This window comes from Mastigoproctus giganteus, chromosome 1, assembly GCF_048544385.1.
Source record: "Mastigoproctus giganteus isolate SK-2022 chromosome 1, ASM4854438v1, whole genome shotgun sequence".
Classification (NCBI taxonomy): Eukaryota; Metazoa; Arthropoda; class Arachnida; order Uropygi; family Thelyphonidae; genus Mastigoproctus; species Mastigoproctus giganteus.
This window is the reverse complement of record NC_143575.1, coordinates 268,856,861-268,876,978: the sequence shown is the minus strand read 5'-3', so window position 1 is coordinate 268,876,978 and position 20,118 is coordinate 268,856,861. Positions and strand designations below refer to the sequence as shown.

The 20,118-nt window shown below is 37.3% G+C and overlaps 1 protein-coding gene across 1 annotated transcript in view; it reads left to right on the top strand.

Annotated features, from left to right (window-relative positions):
• Nucleotides 1-11,180: 11,180 nt before the first annotated feature.
• The window catches only part of LOC150091961 (pleckstrin homology domain-containing family B member 2-like), a 183,800-nt gene continuing 174,862 nt past the window's right edge, over nucleotides 11,181-20,118 (top strand). The window contains exon 1 of the mRNA XM_090377547.1: nucleotides 11,181-11,269. The gene's annotated coding sequence lies outside the window, so the exon portion shown is untranslated. The remainder of the gene's footprint in view (nucleotides 11,270-20,118) is intronic.

Sequence of the window (20,118 nt, the reverse complement as noted above, 5' to 3'; positions counted from 1 at the left end):
ATGCATTTCTCTACATTTCCGTTGACTTGGCGGGGATCTAAGGGGCAAAGTAGACGAGCGCTTAAAGCTCTGGCGTCAGCTGGCGGTGTGAATGCCTTCAAAACAGCAAACTATCGTAGCGTTGCTAACAAAATGTTTTCTGTGCTTGGGGTTTAGACAGGGGCGGATTAAGGAGGAAATATGCCCTCCCGGCCATATTTAAATTTAAGGCCCCTGTAATATATAAATTCAAAGGGAAACAGAAACAGAAAACCCCTTATCGCTCTTTTACTTTCAATTTGGGTGGTTGACTCCAGACGAAGTCACCTGGATAAGCTTTGTGTATTATCCTTTTGTATACATCTGAAAGCAGCAACCGCGGAACACTTTGCTATGCATCCTAATGCGTTCCTTAATCTTGATGGAAAGTATTGAATGTGTGATACGGGGATAATCAATTGTAAGTTTTCGGTTGTTCATCTACACCTTCGTTCCCAGCCCATCCAGAATAGATTGTGAAGTGCATATTGGTTTGAAGGAAGATCATTCTCCATTGGAAAATTTAGAAAACGAACTTTCTTAATAAAAAAAAAATAATTTTATTAGCAGCAAGAAATAATACATAAATACTCAATAATACAATTAAAATAAATTGCACGCAATTGGCCTCCTTTCAGTATCACTTCAACAGATCCTTGAATTGTCCATCCCCGATTCAAGGATGAAGCGGTCCTAATTCTAAACGTCCATTTGAAAATCCGTCAATGGGTTGTTGCCTAAATGAAGAAAACAGGCAGGGTTGCCCTTACGGAAGGACACCAGCACAACAGATAAGTGCACCGCGTATCTCCCCTCTGTTAACGGGCAAACGTCTGCCACACTGACGCCCTCACCCCACCATAAGGATCCAGACCTTTTGTCTTGAATAAGTCCACCCTCCATTCCCTTCTTACAATGCAACAGATTTTCGGTATCTGTCCTTAACTACCTCCCGATGAGGTCGTTTGATGGATACGTTGGGTTTCCACTACGCAGCACCCCATGTGGGAATAACGACTGTGCCCTCCATCCTCCTCTCGGACATCATCCGTATAGAAGTTTTTGTGTGAAAACAAAGACCCCCTAGCCTAAGAGGCCGGATGAACACAACCCCACACATACCTCACGAACACTTGCTAATCTACATAAATCTGCCTTTACAGAGTTTTGTACTCATCACATTGCCTGATGCAGAACTCCCATGGCCACATTAAAATTAACACTATGCACTATGTTCTAAAGAATTCTAGAACTAGGGTTCATAAATTAAAATTACAGGGCTTGAGGTTTAGATTACATTTTAGGGAGTTTTCTTTTGACCAACGAGTCGTTGATTGCTGGAACAGGTTTGCCCTCGCAAGTAGTTGAGGTTGGCAGTTTGATTGTCATTCTTTGAATTTTTTTTTTTTTTTTTTAGCCCGTGCAGCAAAAGTCTGTGGCTTCCTTGCACTATATTGTGAATACTATTACCATTACAACAAGTGAATATAAATTTACAAAAAAAAAAACACGAAGAGAATTTATATTAAAAATTCCATATTAAATTAAATGAATTTAGGCAACCAAGTCCTTAAGACACATTCGTCCACGATTTTTATTAACATATTTTTAATTCATTATGGAGTCATCGACTCCATAATGACGTATGTTTTACCTGGCTGGATTAGACATTCAAGTACACCAAAACAACTTCGGATCTTCAACTTTAAAGCGTCATCCCATCTACGAAATATCTCCAGTGAGGTGTTGCTTCTTATCCAAGAGGAACTGAACTTGGGAAGTGGTTAAACAAATAAAATATCCTCGGTTGGAAGTTGTCACTGCTTTGATGTCGGTTTGTTCTGAAGCAGCAAAGACTGAAACGTAATATTGCATCCATTCATCCATCCTAGCATATTTACTCAACTGGGAGATGATTGTACCATCTCCCCGATGAATAAAAATGATTTTAAAATAATTTAAATAAATTATTTATATTCATTAGTGTTAGTTTAGTTTGTCAGATAGTTAGCTATTAACAAATACTTAAAAATTTGTAATTAAAATTAAAATTTTTGAATATATAAAATTATATTTATCAATCATGATAGAACCTTTTTCCTTATAAAGTAATAATGATGCCCATTAGGAGGATGGAGGGAACGTTCATTCTTCCCACACCGGGTGATGCGTATTGGAGATCCAACGTGTCCATCAAAGGAGCTCATCGGGAGGGTAGTTAAGGAAAGAAACTGAAAAACTGTTGCGTTGTAAGAACAGGGTGGAGGTGGGCTTATTCAAGACAGACGACTGGATCCCGACGATGGGGGTGAGGGCACCAGTGCGGCAGTGTCCTTCAAGGGCAATCCCGTCTACGGATCCAGTTCACTAATTAGGGATTGTTTCCTTCCTTTAGGCATCAGCTGATTGACAGATGACTTTTCGAATGAGGACCACTTCGTCCAGGATGCTTGCTTGAATCGGAGATGGACAACTCAGGAATCTATTGAATTGATGCTGAGAGGAGGCCAATGACATACAGTTGCTGTCGAATGTATTATTGAGTATTTATGTACCATTGATCCACTGTACTTGCAATTCGGAATATAAATTTCTTGTTGCTAATAAAATTGATTTTCTAAAATTTCTAAAGGAAAATGATCTTCCTTAAAACCGATATGCACTTTACAATCTGCACATCCTAGAAACAAGGGTGTAAATGAATAACAGAAACTTACTATTGATGAACTGTATATCGCACATTCAGTACTTTCCACCAAGATAAAAGAATTTGTTGCGATGCGTGGCAAGGTGATACTGCTACTCTTACTGTAAGGCACGTAGCCAAAATAAAATTGAATATCCTATTTGATATTTTAATACGAAAATACCCTAAATTACTTTAAAGTATTTTCGTATTAAAATAGGGTTGCTGAAAACTCCGTGAAGTATACCTTTTAAGGAATTGTTTTTGTTGTAGGGGTTTTAGAAGCATCAGCGCAAAGACCTTATTGCTCAATGTATACTGTCTGTAAATTAGTGTGTTCTGTGGTAAATGTTCTGTTTTCTGGAAAAACCCGGTTTTCGGGAGAGCAAACCATGGTACTCTCGCCTCAAACCGACTAACTCAGCCACGTTGTGAAAAAATTCCATAAGAATTCCTTACATTACTGACTGGACTCGAACTCGAGTCTTTTCCACCCGGTGGGGGGGACGGCGATTTTACCGACTGTACTACTACCCACGAAGGCTTTAAAGAATGCTGCTCAGACGAAATATAAGTGATATTTTTTATCAGCGTGGTCGACTGCTTAGGAGATCTTAAAAGTTCAGAGGAACAGTTAGTTAATGGGTAGCGGAAAGGGGTAACAGACAAACGTGTTATCTGTCAAAAACACTGAATATGACAATACCAATATTGAATCTCTGTTTTCTATACAAGATATAGAAATAGCACTATCTAAAACCAAAAACAATAAATGTCCAGGTTTTGATCTCTTAGAGGTTGAGATTATCAAAAAATTAGTGGAAATAACACCAGACAAATTAACGGCATTATATAACAACTGCATGACAGAAGGTATATTCTCAAAAATATGACAAAAAGCAGTGTTAAGATTATTTCTCAAAAACCCTGAGAAACCCCCTACTGATTCCAAATCATATAGACCAATTTCCTTACTCCCTGTACTAGAGAAAATATGCGAAAGACTAATATATAGCAGATTAGCTCAATATTACACAGAAGCAGGTTTACATTGCAACAATCAATTTGGTTTTAAGCAGGGCAACTCTACGGGGGATGCCATGCACCACCTACTGACAAAAGTTAAAAACTCAGAGGAGAAATATATGCTGGCAATCTCTATTGACTTTGCCGGGGAATTCGACTCACTCTGGTGGCCTAGTGTCCTTAGGAGACTCCGCCAGGCAAATGCCCCACAAAACCTCTATAAGGTAATAAACAGCTACCTTACAGACAGAAGTGTCTCAGTACGCACAAGGGTCCATGAATTGACACGCCCTGTGAATAAAGGGTGCCCGCAGGGTTCAATCATTGGCCCCTTTCTTCTGGAATATTGTTCTGGACGAATTTCTGGCCTTGGATCTGGGCCCCGTGGTAAGCCTGGCCTTTGCAGATGACACGACTTTCCTTGTAAAAGGCAACTCACGAGTGGTTGTAGAGCAAAGATCAAATTCCGCCCTCTTGCAGCTGAAGAAGTGAGCACAAACGCACATGCTCAAAATATCGCCAGAAAATACCAAACAAATATTTAAAAGACACTTTGGACATTAGAAGACGTCCACAAATCAAAATTAACAGAACGACTATAAAAATGGTAATAGAACTAAAATATCTTGGAGTAGTCTTCGATTTAAAATTAACTTTTTACTCTCATTTGATCTACTTTGTGAAGAAAGTGAGAAATTATGCAGGTATGATTGCCAGGATCAGTCAAGCAGACTGGGGACTCAAAAGAAAGACCCTGGCAATCATATACCGCGCAATGTTCCTACCTGTTATCCCCTATAGAGCCGGTGTGTGTGTGGTTAACCCGCTCGGCCATAGTAAGAAATAGGAATAAATTATAATCGATAGAAAGGACAATATTTCTCACTATTATGAGAGCATATCGCACAGTAAGCACAACTGCGCTGCAGTTGCTGGCCAGAGCTCTCCCACTCTACTTGGAGGTAGCCAAAAGGGGCTTATATTATAGACATAAAAAGGGCATACCCACAGAATTTCGGGGGATAGCCCTTGATACAGCCAACACCTTCAATGCTGAAAGAGAAAGAATAGCCTCCATGAGCTAGGGCAAATAAAGTGGGAGCAGGAAACCAGAGGTCTGGTTACCAAACGATTTCTGCCACAGGTGGCAATGGTTAGCCCAAAGCCACCTAAGTGGTATGCCCCTGAACGTTTTGCAACATTTATATTGACAAGTCACGGCTCTCTAAAAGCGAAACTAACCTGCTTAGGGCTTCCTGATGACCCAAACTGCATCTGTGGTGAGAATGAAGACTGGGCACACATTCTATATGAATGTATAATTTATGACATCCCCAGAACACAGCTAATAGCACAGATTTGCCCCCTTCCCAGGGGAAAAGACCAAATGTTTATCACAGAAGAGGAAAAGTATAAAGCCTTTACATCCTACACTCAGAAAGTATTCGAAATGGGCAGCACTATCCAAAGAATGGCAATTCAGCCCCCCAGCAATTAACCAATAATCAATAGTTAAAATTGCCCAAGCCTTCTACTACGCCCAGACGATGACTTAAAAACTGTCAGGATAGCAGTATTCTGCGCCCTTACAGAAACCTGGCGCAACAAAACCGGATTGACCTGGGTACCCCCAGGACTCCATATGTAGGAACCTGGGGCTCCACGCCTATTAATTACTTATTTTGGGGAGGGAGATGTAGAGTCAGCTAGGGAAGGAGATTAGCTGAAAAATATCAGTAAGCTAGTAGCAAGGGGATACAATGTAGAATGAATACGAATGAAAGACAGAATGAACAGGCTGGGCACTGAGTGAAAGAGTGAATTAGGAATTATGGAAAAAGGAATAAATGTCAGTTTTGGTGAAAGAAAGAGTGACCCAGCATGAGGGAAAGAGAAAATGAATTAATGTTATTGTGAATGGGAATGACTGGAAGAGCAAATGTAATTGGCTGAAAGAATACACAGTTAATAATAACTGACATTACTTTATATATACACTTGTGTTCAAAGTAAGTGCATCACCTAGGAATTTTACATTTCTAACCTTTTTTCGAGTTGGTATGTGATATTAATGACTAGCATCACAAATAGAAATATAAACAAAAGATATTTATTAATAATTAAAGTAAAGCTAAGTAATATTTTACAGGTGCTCTCAAATATTCCAAAATGAGTATTTGCGACCTTTATACAACAGTTTTGGTAAACAGAATTATGGCTGAAATGTTATCAGAAGCCCTCAGTTTGCTTCAGTTTATCATTTTAAACGGAAAATAAAATGAAACGTTCACCAGGTGCAAACTAATATTTAGTTGAACCGCCTCCGGCCCTGATGACAGCAGCACACTGTCGAGGCATTGAAAAGATCAATTTCTGAAGATAATTAACTGATAGTTCGTGTTTCCAAACACGAATTATGAAGTTCACGAAGGGTTTTGGTTTCTTTCTGGCAACTGCAGATCCACATGACGCCAACAGTTCTCTATAGGATTCAGATCCGCGCTATTTCCTGGCCAGCTAACAGTTGTAATGGACCGTTCTTCCAACCATTTTTTGACCTGTAACAAATAAAGTCGAACCTCTAATGCAGAAATGAAGCTAAAGTGACTACAGAAGCGCCTACTTACACTTTTCGCCCGATGACAAGGAGCAGAGTCGTCCTGAAAGATGCAGTTACTTGGCAGGTTGAAATGGTCTCTAATGGTTGGCAGCAATTTGCCTTCCAATATAGCTAGGTATCCGTTGGCATTTATTATTATTATTATCCATATGATGCAAGGAAGCCTGAGGCTTATACTGAACCAGGAAAAAAAAAAGTTCCCGAGAGCCCTGAGAGAGAGAGAGAGAGAGAGAGAGAGAGAGAGAGAGAGAGAGAGAGAGAGAGAGAGAGAGAGAGAGAGAGAGAGAGTCAAAAGTAGAAGGGAATCACCAAGAAAGAGAAGAATGATGATATCCAGCTCAGGACCCTGGGTGTGCCAAGCCCATACTCACCAGATGTGAGCTCCCGGGGTTACGGAACCTTTTATAAACTGCAGGTGACCTACTCCGCAATACGAAGTGCACCCCCATATTATTTGGCTGGTAGGGAATTTCACCGCAGACACCATACAGTCTGGATGGTATTCTTCACCACGTATACAGCGAATCGTTTGTCTCCCATCAGAGCCATGCAGGTTGAATTTCTTCTCATGCGAGAAAATAACTGACTTCCACTGCTCGGGGATCCATTTGACATGCTCCTTACACCAAATTAATCGGGCCTTTTTCATTTTTTGTGTGAGGAGGGGCTTCTTCTTAAGACGAAGGGCTGCAAGTCCATTTTTGAAGAGGCGTCTTCTGACTGCTACTGGACTTGCTACCACTCCTGTATGTTCTTCCCATTCTCTTTTCAGCTCAGACGAAGAAGCTTTACGGTTTTTAAGGCATAAGCGCTTCAAAACGCCGTCCTGCTTTGGCGTAAAGACTCGTTTGAATCCGGTTCCTTTTTTCCTATCAGCAGAACCAGTATTCTTGAGTTTGGAAAGAAATCTACTCACTGTCGACTGATTAAAAGACACTCTATAAGCAATATGACGGGAAGAATATACTTCCTCACGTAAAGCAACAATAGCTCTCTTTCTTCCTGGCGTCAACTGCACGTTACTCGCAGTTCTGACACAAGCAAGGAATGATGCAACTGTTGCAGAGCATGCTTATATAGCTGAAAGTAACAGCTGATGCAATATTATTACGTCATCACCTATGCGTGTCAATCTTATTTGATGCAATTTATAAGAAATATTGCCGCATACTTACGTTATTTGGACGACAATTACAATTTTAAGGGATGATGCACTTTCTTTGAACACCAGTGTACTAACAAAGATTTATTAACAACACAAACACTATCACCGCAATTTCCTCTGGCCTGCAAAAAACTTGCAACTGGCCTGCACCACAACTGAAGAATACAATAAGTTGAGGTGCCCAGAGAGTGCAGCGCAGAAAGCAAGAGTCGAACAAATAAAATGAATGCCAGAAGGATGAATGAGAGTGTAAGTTTGTGAGAAAAAGAACACAAACCATAAAAGTTACAGTTAAGTTTCAATTATTTATATTTTTACTTATTTAACTATTATGTATTAGTATTGAATTTACATTACACACCACTGCATCCGTACCCCGGGTACGGATGCAGTGGTGTGTAATGCGAAAAAAAAAAAAAAAAGATGAATGAGTGAGTGAAGAAAAAAAAACATATATATACATTGTATAGTCTACCAGAAAAAAAAATTATTATAAAAGTAAAATGCAAGTAGAGTGAGAATGCAGATTATGAATGAAGTAAATGTATGTCTCTCCCACTTCCCACTGTAAGAGAACATATCCTATCACCGGAGCAGGATGGGCAGTTTGACCAGTATTCCAGTAGGAATCGGCACAACACGACATTTGGTAATCTGAACTGGGTACTGAAACCCAGTTCCCTTTAAAATCCCATCCCCAGGCAGAGGGGAGATGGGTCTCTGTCTCCTCCTCTCCCTGCCTTCCCCATACTTCGCCGAGTGGGGCTCATCCCCACTGACCTCTCTGGGATGCCTACTTTATCGTCTCCCTGTCCTTCTACCTGTTTTCCTTCAATCTTCAGTCTCCCCCCCCACTCTAAATAAACTGACCGAGTACGTCCCCTTAACAATGCCGCCAAATTCTAATCAACGTCTAAATTCAACCGCTGTCTCGAAAATCTCTTTTGGCCTTTCCAAATTCTAGTGTTCAACCCCCCCCCCTTTTTTATAAATAGGTCTTGTCACTGAATTCCTTGGAAATTAGGTGGTAGGGCCTGCCAGAGTAATTAAATGATCTTCTGGGTGCCTAACCTGCCTCCCCATGGCAGAGTGTGGATGCAAATAGGGGCCCAACGGCTAAATGGTCAGAGAAACAACAGAACATAACACGACATTCCACTCCCCACACACTTTTTAATTCTCTGGCCTCCACAAAGTTCTGTGTCACAAAAACAGAGTACACAACACGGAGATGGGGGAAATCTCTGGTGCGGTCAGATAATAAACACACTTTACTCATCTGTCAAAGTTATGCTTGCGCACATCTCAAAATTTGTTTGTTGCCGAACTGCTGATATTGGTAAGATGTTCTGCGGGTAGCGATATTTCTAAAAAACAGGAAGCTAATTCTGTGGGAAATAATGTCGAAAATCTTTGAGGGGAGGAGTTGCCAGAGTAGTCAACTGTAGATGAATTCTTAGTCTTTAACGGTGTCTACAGTGATTTACCAGAAGTGTTTTAAATAAAATGAATTATGAATGCGAATTCCTAGTTAAGATAACTACTGCTGATATAAGAGAACAATTGGAAACGTGTTGTTGCCGGAAACTTGAGGAATATCACTGTGGTTACAAACCTGACTAGTCCTTAAGTTTTGCACACGAGTATACAAAGAGATAATCACCTCCTTTTCCTTACTAGCAAAATTCCTTCATATCATTGAAATATAATGAAATAGTACTAAAATAGAAGTAATATTTACAATAAATATAACTTGAAAATGAAATGCACAAGGCATAATTCTTATGGATTTTGGTTATAACTATATAGTATCGATGTAAACACATCATAGTTAACCCATAAATTTGAACTATGTAAGTAGTGTAGAGGGCATCGTTTTAATTGTATCTCATATTGTGGTTGCCTTCACAACGAGATAGCGGTATTGCACAGCTTCAAATAAATAACGCTTCTCTAGTAGAGATGACTACTGTTATTTATTTTCAGATGATACCACCACCCAGACGATCGTTTCGAAGCTATTGGGCTTCATCATCAGTGGGGGAGCAGGTACCCTGGTAATACAACATGCCATCACTGTTGCGAAGTTATATCCACAATATGAGAGATGCCAAAGGGTACCTGCCCGCCCACTGATGATGAAGCCCAATAGTTTCGAAACTATCGTCTGGGTTGTGGTATCCTCTGAAAATAAATAACAGTAGTCTTCTCTACTAGAGAAGCGTTATTTATTTGAAGGAGTGCAATAGCGCTATCTCGTTGCAATAGCGCTATCTCGTTTAATTGTATCTCATAATATGAGATACAATTAAAACGATGCCCTCTACACTACTTACGTAGTTCAAATTTATGGGTTAACTATGGTGTATTTACACCGATACTATATAGTTAATAAAATATAACGTTCAGAACTTAGCTTTCTGATTCTTCTTATCATTACATAGTTCATCCCAATTCGGGAACATTTCTTTTCCAATTTCAATACAACACTTTGCCTTTATTTCTTGGTTGGAGGAGGAGTTTTTAATGCCGTGTTGGCAGACCTCCTTTCCCAATCACAAATAAACTTCTCTGTGTCAGTCATCGTAATCCCCAAAGTATAGCAAACGAATGAAGGCTTATCGAGAAAATTTCTCCTCAGGCTATATAAACGTCAAGTAGCTGGCGTTTTCAACGCCACCGACGTCGTTGGCAGGCGTTGAACTCCAGCTAACGTCATTCAATTCGTCGTTTGTAACGCTTGTCTAGTTTGCATAGCTTTTCCCCTCTGCTTTCTGTAAAACTGGACATTAGAAGGCGTTTCCATCACCATGCTTTAAGCGCCCGTCTAGTACAGCCCTAAGCTATGTATGAGGCACAAGAACCTCTTCACTCTGTTTAAATATTTTACATTAAACATAGATTTTAACTTTTGAAAAAAAAATAATAATAATCAATAATAATAATCATTTAAACTTTTTGAAGAAGAATCGGGAATGTTAAAATCCTCGGAAATAATAATCAAATAATGTCTGCATGTCTAATGTGAAGTTCCGTGTTAAATGTTCTGAGCCGATATCATTAGGAGGATTGGAGTAATGTAGATGCTAAGGATATCCACAAAAATATGTTGTAAATGAATATCGTAGAATTTAGATAATGGGTATGTTGCTTTGTTTTCTATCACCATTTCTATCCAATTTTTAACATACCAGTTTCTGGTCAATTTTTACTGTTTACAGTATTGCAGAAAATATCTTTATCATAAGAAGGATGTTTGCATCTGCTTTCGGGATGGAGGTTGCAAAGTTGCAGAAAATATCTTGTTTGTAAGAAGGGTTTTTGTATATGCTTTCGGGATGGAGGTTGCAAAGTTTTTCGATTTTTTCTGGAACGTTTTATCAAATCGTGTCCATGTTTATTTGTACATTCGTCGTGACCTACTTATGACTGCTAAATAGTGCAAAAGGAAGGGAAATTTATTTTGACCACGACTGTTACCAAATGTTCACTTCCGATCATATATCAAATACGACTGACATTTAAATTACTTTCATAAAGAGAGGCTATGTATAAAGTTCATTAATAGCAATGTCACTTTTGGAAGTTTTAAATGCCATAATTGTGTTGTTACTTTTCATTAAAAAATATAGGTGGCGCTCTGTACGTGTCTGCAGACCGTAATTGGATGTCTTAGTTGAGTAACTTGGAGTTTCCATTTTAGTGGTTTGCGATTTTTGTTCTGCAGTTCTTATAAAATAGTCTGGTTGTATTGGTAAGTTTAAATTTTGTAGCTTATTTCTGCGTTGGATCAGTTGTTTCAAAGTAATGTTTCTGTGATATGCTTTTTAGATCATCGTACGTAGTATGCTGACTTCGCAGTTAACGTTCTCTTTCATTCTGCTAATAGAATATTGGAATAGTGTTGTAGCGATTGTTTGTGTTTCTTTAATTTATTTGAAACAATATGTGGCATACAATATTTTAGTTTTGCTAACGTGCATTAATAGTTAAAACAAAAGATGCAAAGCAGCTAAAAATAACTGCTTGATGCGGAGGAGGGGGGGGGGTTGATTAATTGTACTCCACACTGACAAAAATAACAGGTGAAACGAATGACCTTTCGAGCTTTGATAATGTTATGGTCGTTTGTTTTGGGCCCATGACATGAAAAAATAGCAAAATAAATTACTATAGGTATAGTATAATAATTTTAATGGCGATTCATGTTAGCAGTTTTCTAAAATCCTTTCAAAATTTGTAAAACAGCGCGGTTGTTAAGACCAATAAATTGCTAGCTTTGAATTTGTGTCTAGTACACACACACACTATTAGTAATGTACTTTTTTGCATTAATATCAATTAATGCTTAATATTAATTAATTAATGTACTTGGGTTTGTTTAATATTAAGTTGTAAATTAATTCGGACTAACACTATTGAAATGGAATGCAGTTGGGTATTTCGTCAGCCAGGTTATGAATTAAATGAATATGGATTGTTAATTTGATTTCCTATCACTTTGTTTTTATGAATCTTATTAAAGCATACATATATAATCAAATGTATTGCTGAACCTTGATATAATTAGTACTTCAAAATTGACCATAATCATTTATTTCATTTGAAACCTAGGATGAAGTTGTAACTTAAAATTTGTATCCTCATAGTTGTTTATGTCAGAATTTGAATTCCATATGCAACTTTTTTTTTTTTTTTTGAGTTGCATCACTTTTCATTTTTACTTTTGTAGTAGTGTTGATATACCTGTTTATATATAATTTTATTACCATGATTACATAATATATACATTCTATATTATAAATAAATAAAATGAATGCCATATCCATACCCCCGACCCAAATAACTTACATAAATATCAATTGGCAACTAAAATATAACTGATATAATGCAAATATTATGAAGTTTTATGGTAATAAAAACTTTTTTTATTTTATTTAAAACAAAAATGATTGTAATAGTTTTACTTTGATAATGATTTTAAATCAAGATTGTTCTGTAAACTGTGATCTGCATTATTTTGATAACAGAATGCAAAATGAGATCATGTAATGATATTTTGTATACTAAATTTAGATTATTATGTATATAATAATTAGGATTAGCATTAGTAGCATATATAAAAATTAGGATTAGCATTAGTAGCATATGATGGAAGAAAGCAAGCTTATACAGCATCAGCCAAAAAAAAAAAAAAAAAAATCCCATTTTACACAGTCATTCGCTCTAAAAATTTATCCATTTCTTTGAATTTATTTAAGCTGTCAACTTGCACAATGACAGATGGAATTTTGTTCCAGCAATAAACAGAATACATCCGTCATTTGCAAATACATTGAAAGGTTCTCATTCCCATTGCTTTATAAGCATCTGAGCTATAGTCCGCAGCCCCCGTGAAGTATTGCAAAGGAATTCCTGGCTATTGAGTTCTGAGGCGGTTGAACAATATCCACGGTAACCCATTCACCATCTCTAGATCTATACTACTTGCAAACATGACACAATGGAAAATCAAAATTCTAGAAAAGAACTTCATCACTCTTGCAAAACTACTAATAGGATGGATTCCCCCAACACGAAAGAAATCATCTCATCTAGGATGGATATGCTAGATGAGATGATTCTAGGATGGATTCCCCCAACACGAAAGAAATCATCTCATCTAGGATGGATATGCTAGATGAGATGATTCTAGGATGGATATCCTAGAGAGTGACATAATAAATGTTAAAGATCAACTCTTATGAACCTCGTCTGACTGAAATGTTTCCAGCAAATATTATTGAACATTTCAACAAGCTGCAAATTGACTTCAACAAACTACAGGCATCTCTCGATTTATGAATGTTCGATTTACAAACATTCGCTATAACAAATGTCACAATTCATTCAAAATTTCTTAAAGTCATAAAAACAAAATGGCAAACTTTAGTGAACATAATTGTAAGATTTAAATAAACTTTTAAAATATGTATTTATTACAATAATTATCAGAAAATTATTATATGATAATTATACTGAACTGTTCTTGGTTAATAAAACTAATCTAGCCAGTAAATACTGGCTAGATCTTATAGTAAATACTGTTTGAACTCCAGGATTATTTAGGACATCTGGGACTTAAACTGAATCCTCAGAAAGCAGCTCAGACGACCTTCACAAAAAGGACTGTTAATGAAATTATGCTCGCAATAAATGGGACTGCCATTAAAAAGGTTCACTCCCACATGGATTTGGGGTTGAAGTGGGATGATTACTTTTCAAAGGCCACCTCAAGATGGCCAGGCTAAAAAGGCTTGTGGCGTTCTGGGTAATCTGGCAGGAGTTGGTCTATTTTAGGCCTCGAGGATTCTTTTTGGGATACGTCCAAAAATTTAAATAAATAAATTTTCTGTTTATACTCTGGGACGACCAAATGGTCAGAGGAGTTCACAAGATAGATAGAATACAAGAAACAGCACCGTATTTAGCAGTCATGGGCTTGAACCCCCGGTCATTCAAGGCACGTGTACTTATGCACCCGCGTGCCTGACCACTTGGCTACGATCAATGCTTCGGTACTCTGGTCAGGAGCCTCCTTTACTCAACTAAAGAGATTTCTGGGAGTTGAATATTGGCTCCTGAGATGGGCTACCCTTTCACCATCTTTAGGAGCGAGCTCTATGCAAACCTTGGCATTAAACTCTGGGGAAAGTATCATCACGAGAGGAATCTACAACTTCTATGCAGCCAAATGGATTCGCCTAATATCTGGGATGTTTCTGCAAACCCTCGGACTTCAGAATGAACTCAGTGCAGTTCAACACCTTGTTTACAATCTTCTCTGCAAAACTTGCAGTACCCTAGGTCAGTTTCCTGTGAATACATTCAGAATATATAACACCCTGGGAATTGATGCCTCATCTTTGTGCAGCTTGAATCGCTATAGACAGGACATAGTGAAAGAACTCTATAAACACGAACAATAAGCATCATGTGAAAAGAATTCTCTGCAAAGGCTTCCCTGAATTCACCGTTTTGTTATTTATTTATTTTATTTATTGATTTTTATTTTGTTGTGTATTTTCAATCTGTTTTAATCTCTTGCAATTCCAATCAATGTAATCAACTGGAATTTGCATATTGTACACCATTCTAGCCAAACCAGGCTGTTCCAGGGGGTGCCAACTGATGTGGAAACAAAATGATATTAATAATAATAAATAAACATTGGTGTACATGTCGCGCCGCGCAGAATGTTTTCTCGTGGGAGAAAATGGCTTCAACTTTTAAATCAATTTATGATGGGTTGACAATCTTTGAAGAAGAAGACTCAAATATGGAAAGAATTGCAAAAGTGAAAAGAGGCGTTGACTGTCTAGCATGCTACAGTGAGATTTTTGAAGAAAAAAGAAACTTACTGTGCAATCTTCTATAAAAACATATTTTAAAAAAGTGGAAACCCAGTTGTTTCTTCATTATCAGATGCCCTTCCATCTACCTCATCTTCACCTAGTGTCACTTATGTGGAAAATATTGAACTCTGATGAAAATATTGACGAGGAAAAGTTGACTGCGGTACATATGTATGTACAGTACATATATTATGTTAGTACTGTACTCATTTTCTTTATTTCTATTTTGTAACTCTTTGTGTTTAATTAAAATTAACAAGTGCAATATCTTATTTTTTTATTTTGTGTTACGTATTGTAGGCGATAAACCATAAAACATACATACATTATAATAAAATGTATTGTATAGACCATTCAATGTTTAGTACATAGTTTAAATGCTTTAAAATGGCTGCTAACGTACACAATACATACTCTAAAAGCTCAGGAATGCAAGATACACATAACAAACAACATCTTGGAACGGAACTCGTTCGTAAACTGAGAGTTACCTGTATTGTATGACAAGAAATACAGGAAGATATCCTGGCAGACTTACATTGAAGCCTTGGTCTTCAGTGAATCCTGACATGATCATGTCACTCCATCTACGGATGCATACATTCAGAAATTTCTGTGCTTGAAAATTTTGGCTATCTTTTTAATAGAGTAACTGAATTCATATTGTAAACTTTTCTGTGTATAATAACATGTTCAAATCTAAGTTATCTCTCTCATGTTAATATATATATATATATATATACAGTAGAACGTTGGTTATTCGGAAGTCAGCTATTTGGAATGTCAGTTATCCGGAATAATTTGAAGGGCTGATTTTTCTTTTTTTATTAATGTTAGTATTTGAGAGAAATGTTTATTACAGTATGAAAGTATTTCTGTCTTTTTTTTACGTCATATATCTGGTGAAATATTGGATTAGGACTGATGGGTTTTCTCGAAAACCATAAGTGATAGTTTAGTCATTCGCTTCCTTCACCCCAATTTTCCATGACATACTTTGTTCTCTTCATTTCATATTATGTTTAGTTTAGCTCCAGATTCGGTAGGTTGTTTGTTATCTGGTTTTTAGGAGCATTAGCAACTAAGGCCATATTGCTCTGGGGATATGCGGTGGTCATTCCCTGACCTTTCCGCATCCCCCGTATTTGGTAGTCACGGGTTCGAACCCCGGTCTAATCAAGAAGCGTGTGCTACGCACTGCTGCTCCTGCCCACCTGGCTACGGAGGCGCCGATTCGGTAGGAATAATAGCGGCCTGAAACTGAGCGATTTTATTATTTTTCTCAGTTTTTTACAGTAAAATGTCAACGAAAAGAAACAGTACTGAAATGGGCAGAAAACAAGGAAAAATGCAATATAATCAAATTATCATTAAGGCACTTGAGAGATTTAGCAGCAAAAAAATAGGTCACAAAAAACGATCGAACATTACTTTAAATTTTTTCCACGTAAATGTACAAATTTTTATATATAAGTTATTATTATTATTTTTTAATTAAATAAATTTGTTCTTTTCATGCTATTTAAAGTTTTTTTTTTATTTTTTTTTATTTTACCTTAATACATTATAACAGAATTTTTTCAATTTTACCTTACGTTCAATTATCCGGAAAATTTTGCTATCTGGAAGAGGTCTGACCTTAATTATTCTGGATAACTGATGCTCTACTGTACTTATACTATGCCAACTCCAAGTATAGTATAACTATATATATTAACATAAGTACATGTATACCTGAGTTGGTATGCTGTCCTTTTAATGTATATGTTTTTCTAATTATGTTTTTATAAATCTAAATATGTATTAATAATTTATGTGTACACCCTTTTAGCCAACCAGCTGTACAGGGGGTGAAATCTAACTTAATAAACTGAATAATAATAATAATAATAACTGCCTACTGGCTAAAGGCAAAATTCTGCACATCTATTCTACAACTGTCTTTCCTCAATTTGAATTTATGCCCCCTCAGGTTTGTAATCTGAGCAAGAGGAAGAATCCCATAAGCATTGAGCCTGCTCAATCCACTCAAGGCCTCAATCAGATCACCTCGCAGGTGACTAGTTTTCAGACTTTGCAATTTGTAGAACTTAAGCCTTTCTTGGTAAGAGGACCCCATGTAAAAGCAAAGAAAGATCTGAGCTTATCTTACCTTTTTGTGTAAACACCACATGCTGTGGTATTAATGTAATTCAGTAATATTTCTTTATACATATTTCTGAGATGTGAATAGATCAGTTAAATGTAACATTTAAATTAAAATAAGTTTTCTGTTTATACTCTGGCATAACTATTGTGATCAGAGAAGTTCACAAGACAGAGAATACAAGAAACAGCACAATAATCTTGTTGACTTGAACCATGGTCACTCAAAGCATGTATTCTTTGACTGTGGTTACCTTCCACCTCACCACTTGGGCACAGACAACAGAACTGACTTTATGTATATGATAGTTGTTCACAAAAAAAACTGTGGGTCTTCTGTTATTGCTTGCCATTATATATTTAAGGATATATATTAGCATCTACACTGAAAACTAATAATGGAATTCTTACTCTGCTAATATTATATGCTTTGATTAGCTTTGTACGATGTATGGTATTGCATAGCGAATGAAATTTTCTTAAAGAAAGACACTACAAACCACACGTAGCTGCTAAGTATGTTTGTTGGAACAATTACAAGAGAACAAGATAACCACAATAGAGATAGTAGCAGTAGTTAGTGGCATGTGATTCAAGAAAGCAAGTGTATGAGCTTATACAGCATCAGCCAAAAAATCACACCATTCCCTCCAAATGCCTGTCCAGTTCCTCCTTAAATTTATTCAACCTATCAACTTACACAACGACAGATGGAAGTTTGTTCAAGCAATTAACCACCCGCTGGTTAAAGGCAAATTTCCGCACATCTACTCTACATCTGTCTTTTCTTAATTTGAATTTATGCCCCCTTAGGTTCATAATCTGAACAAGTGGAAGGATCGCATCAGAATTCAGTGTGCTCAATCTATTCAAGGCCTTATACAACTCAGCCAGATCACTGCGCAGGTGCTTAGTCTTCAGCCACTGCAATTTGCAGAACTTAAGCCTCTCTTGGTAAGAGGATCCTTCTTTCCCCTCACCAATCTTGTTGACCTTCTCTGTACACGCTCAAGCAAATCTACATCCTTCCTAAAATGAGGCCTCCAGACCTGTATGCAGTACTCAAGGCATGGCGTGACCATTGCCTTATAGAGAGGGACAATCACCTCCTTTTCCCTGCTAGCAAAATTCCTATATATCATTGACAAAACCCCCATGACCTGCCCTGGCAGCCTGTCTGCATTTCTCAGAAAACTTCATATCTGACTGCACAATTGCTCCCAGGCCTTTTTCATTTTCTACCACCTTAAGTGTAGAATCACACAGTTGGTACGTTTCTGGAGTTACTTCTACCCATATGCGGTACTTTGCATTTTTCAATGTTAAACTTCAGTTGCCACTTTTTAGCCCATCTGCCCAAATTATCTAGATCCTGTTGCAGTAGCACACTGCCATTACTGTCATTAACAAGCCTGCCAACCTTTGTATCATCTGCAAACTTCAACACTAAGCCTGATATACCTTCATCACTATCATTGATAAATATACAAAACAACAGAGGACCCAACACTGAACTATGTGGGACTCCACTAATAACATTAGTCCACGAAGAGCAGCACCCATTAATTACCACCCTCTGTCTTCTCCCACTCAACCATCCTTTTATCCATTGTAGCAACTTAACCTTAATACCATTCTGCTCCAATTTGTATAATAGTCTTCCATGCGCAACAGTGTCAAAAGCTTTCCCAAAATTCAAATATATGATATCAAAATTTATTTTTTGCATCCAGTTCCTTTGTAACCACATCATAATATCCTATCAAATTTGTCAGACAAGACTTTCCCTTAACAAACCCATGCTGTGTCTGAATTATTGCTGCAGTCTTGTCTGGATGATCCTGCAATGCATCTTTAACCAGTGACTCCATTATTTTACCTGAAACAGAAGTTAAACTAACTGGTCTGTAATTACTCGTGTCACCCTTCGATCCCCCTTTGTGAATTGGGGATACATTTGCACATCTCCAGCTCGTGGAAACCTCCCGAGTCCAAGAATGCTCTCATAATTATGGCTAAGGGTTTGCTTAGTTGCTTTGCCGCTCCTTTAATATAACTGGATAGATCCCATCCACCTCAGGTGCCTTTCTTATGTTTAACTTCAACAATTTCTTCTCTACTTTTCTCTCAGTTATTACAAAATCATTGAGCACCCTGCTACAATTTGATAACCTTCTGCCATTTTCAAACCTTAATAACTCCTCATGTGTGAATGTAGATGCAAAATACTCATTCAGTTTGTTTGCTCTCTGAGCAGGATCATCAACAGTCGAACCATCGATATCATGTGGACCAATCAGATTCATCCGCTTCCTTTTAGAGTTTATATAAGTAAAGAAATCCTTGCTGTTTTTCTTAGCATCCTTTGCCAAAGATTTCTCGTAATCTGCCTTCGCCTGCCTAACCTCCTTTGTGACCTGATTACAGACTAGGTTATATCTACCATAGGCTTCTGAGTCGCTTGATAATTTATATGCAACCCATGCATTTTTCTTCTCTGTCACGAGTCTGATTTGTTCATTTGATAACCATTTAGGCCTAAACCTTGAACAATATTTCTAAATAGGTATGAAACTTTTAGTAGCTTCCACGATTAATTCCTTGAATGCTCCCCACTTAGAATTTACTGTTGGTAACATTGTCAGTTGATCCCACTGTATAGAATTTAAAAACTGTGTGAGACGACTGTACTCACCTTTACGGAAGCAAAAACCCTTTCCTTTACCCCTAATGGCAATTATATCTTTAAGTAAATCCCACATCAGTACACTGTTATCACTGCCACCTAGTGGTTCCTTTATCTGCAAATTTTTAATACACGATTGATCACTGCTGATAATCAGATTTAAGTGGATGTCACCATGTCTTGGGGGGGGGGCATAGATGAAGTTACAATTAACAATCAAAGTTATTGTGATGTCATTTTAAAATAAAATAGTGCAGTTAATAGAAGACTAAAACAAAGATGCATTATAAGTATGAAAATTATAATACCAAGTGCCAAAGTTAAAAGTCTGTAATGTATTAATTATGTCAATGAAGAATAAGATTGAGCATGCAATCT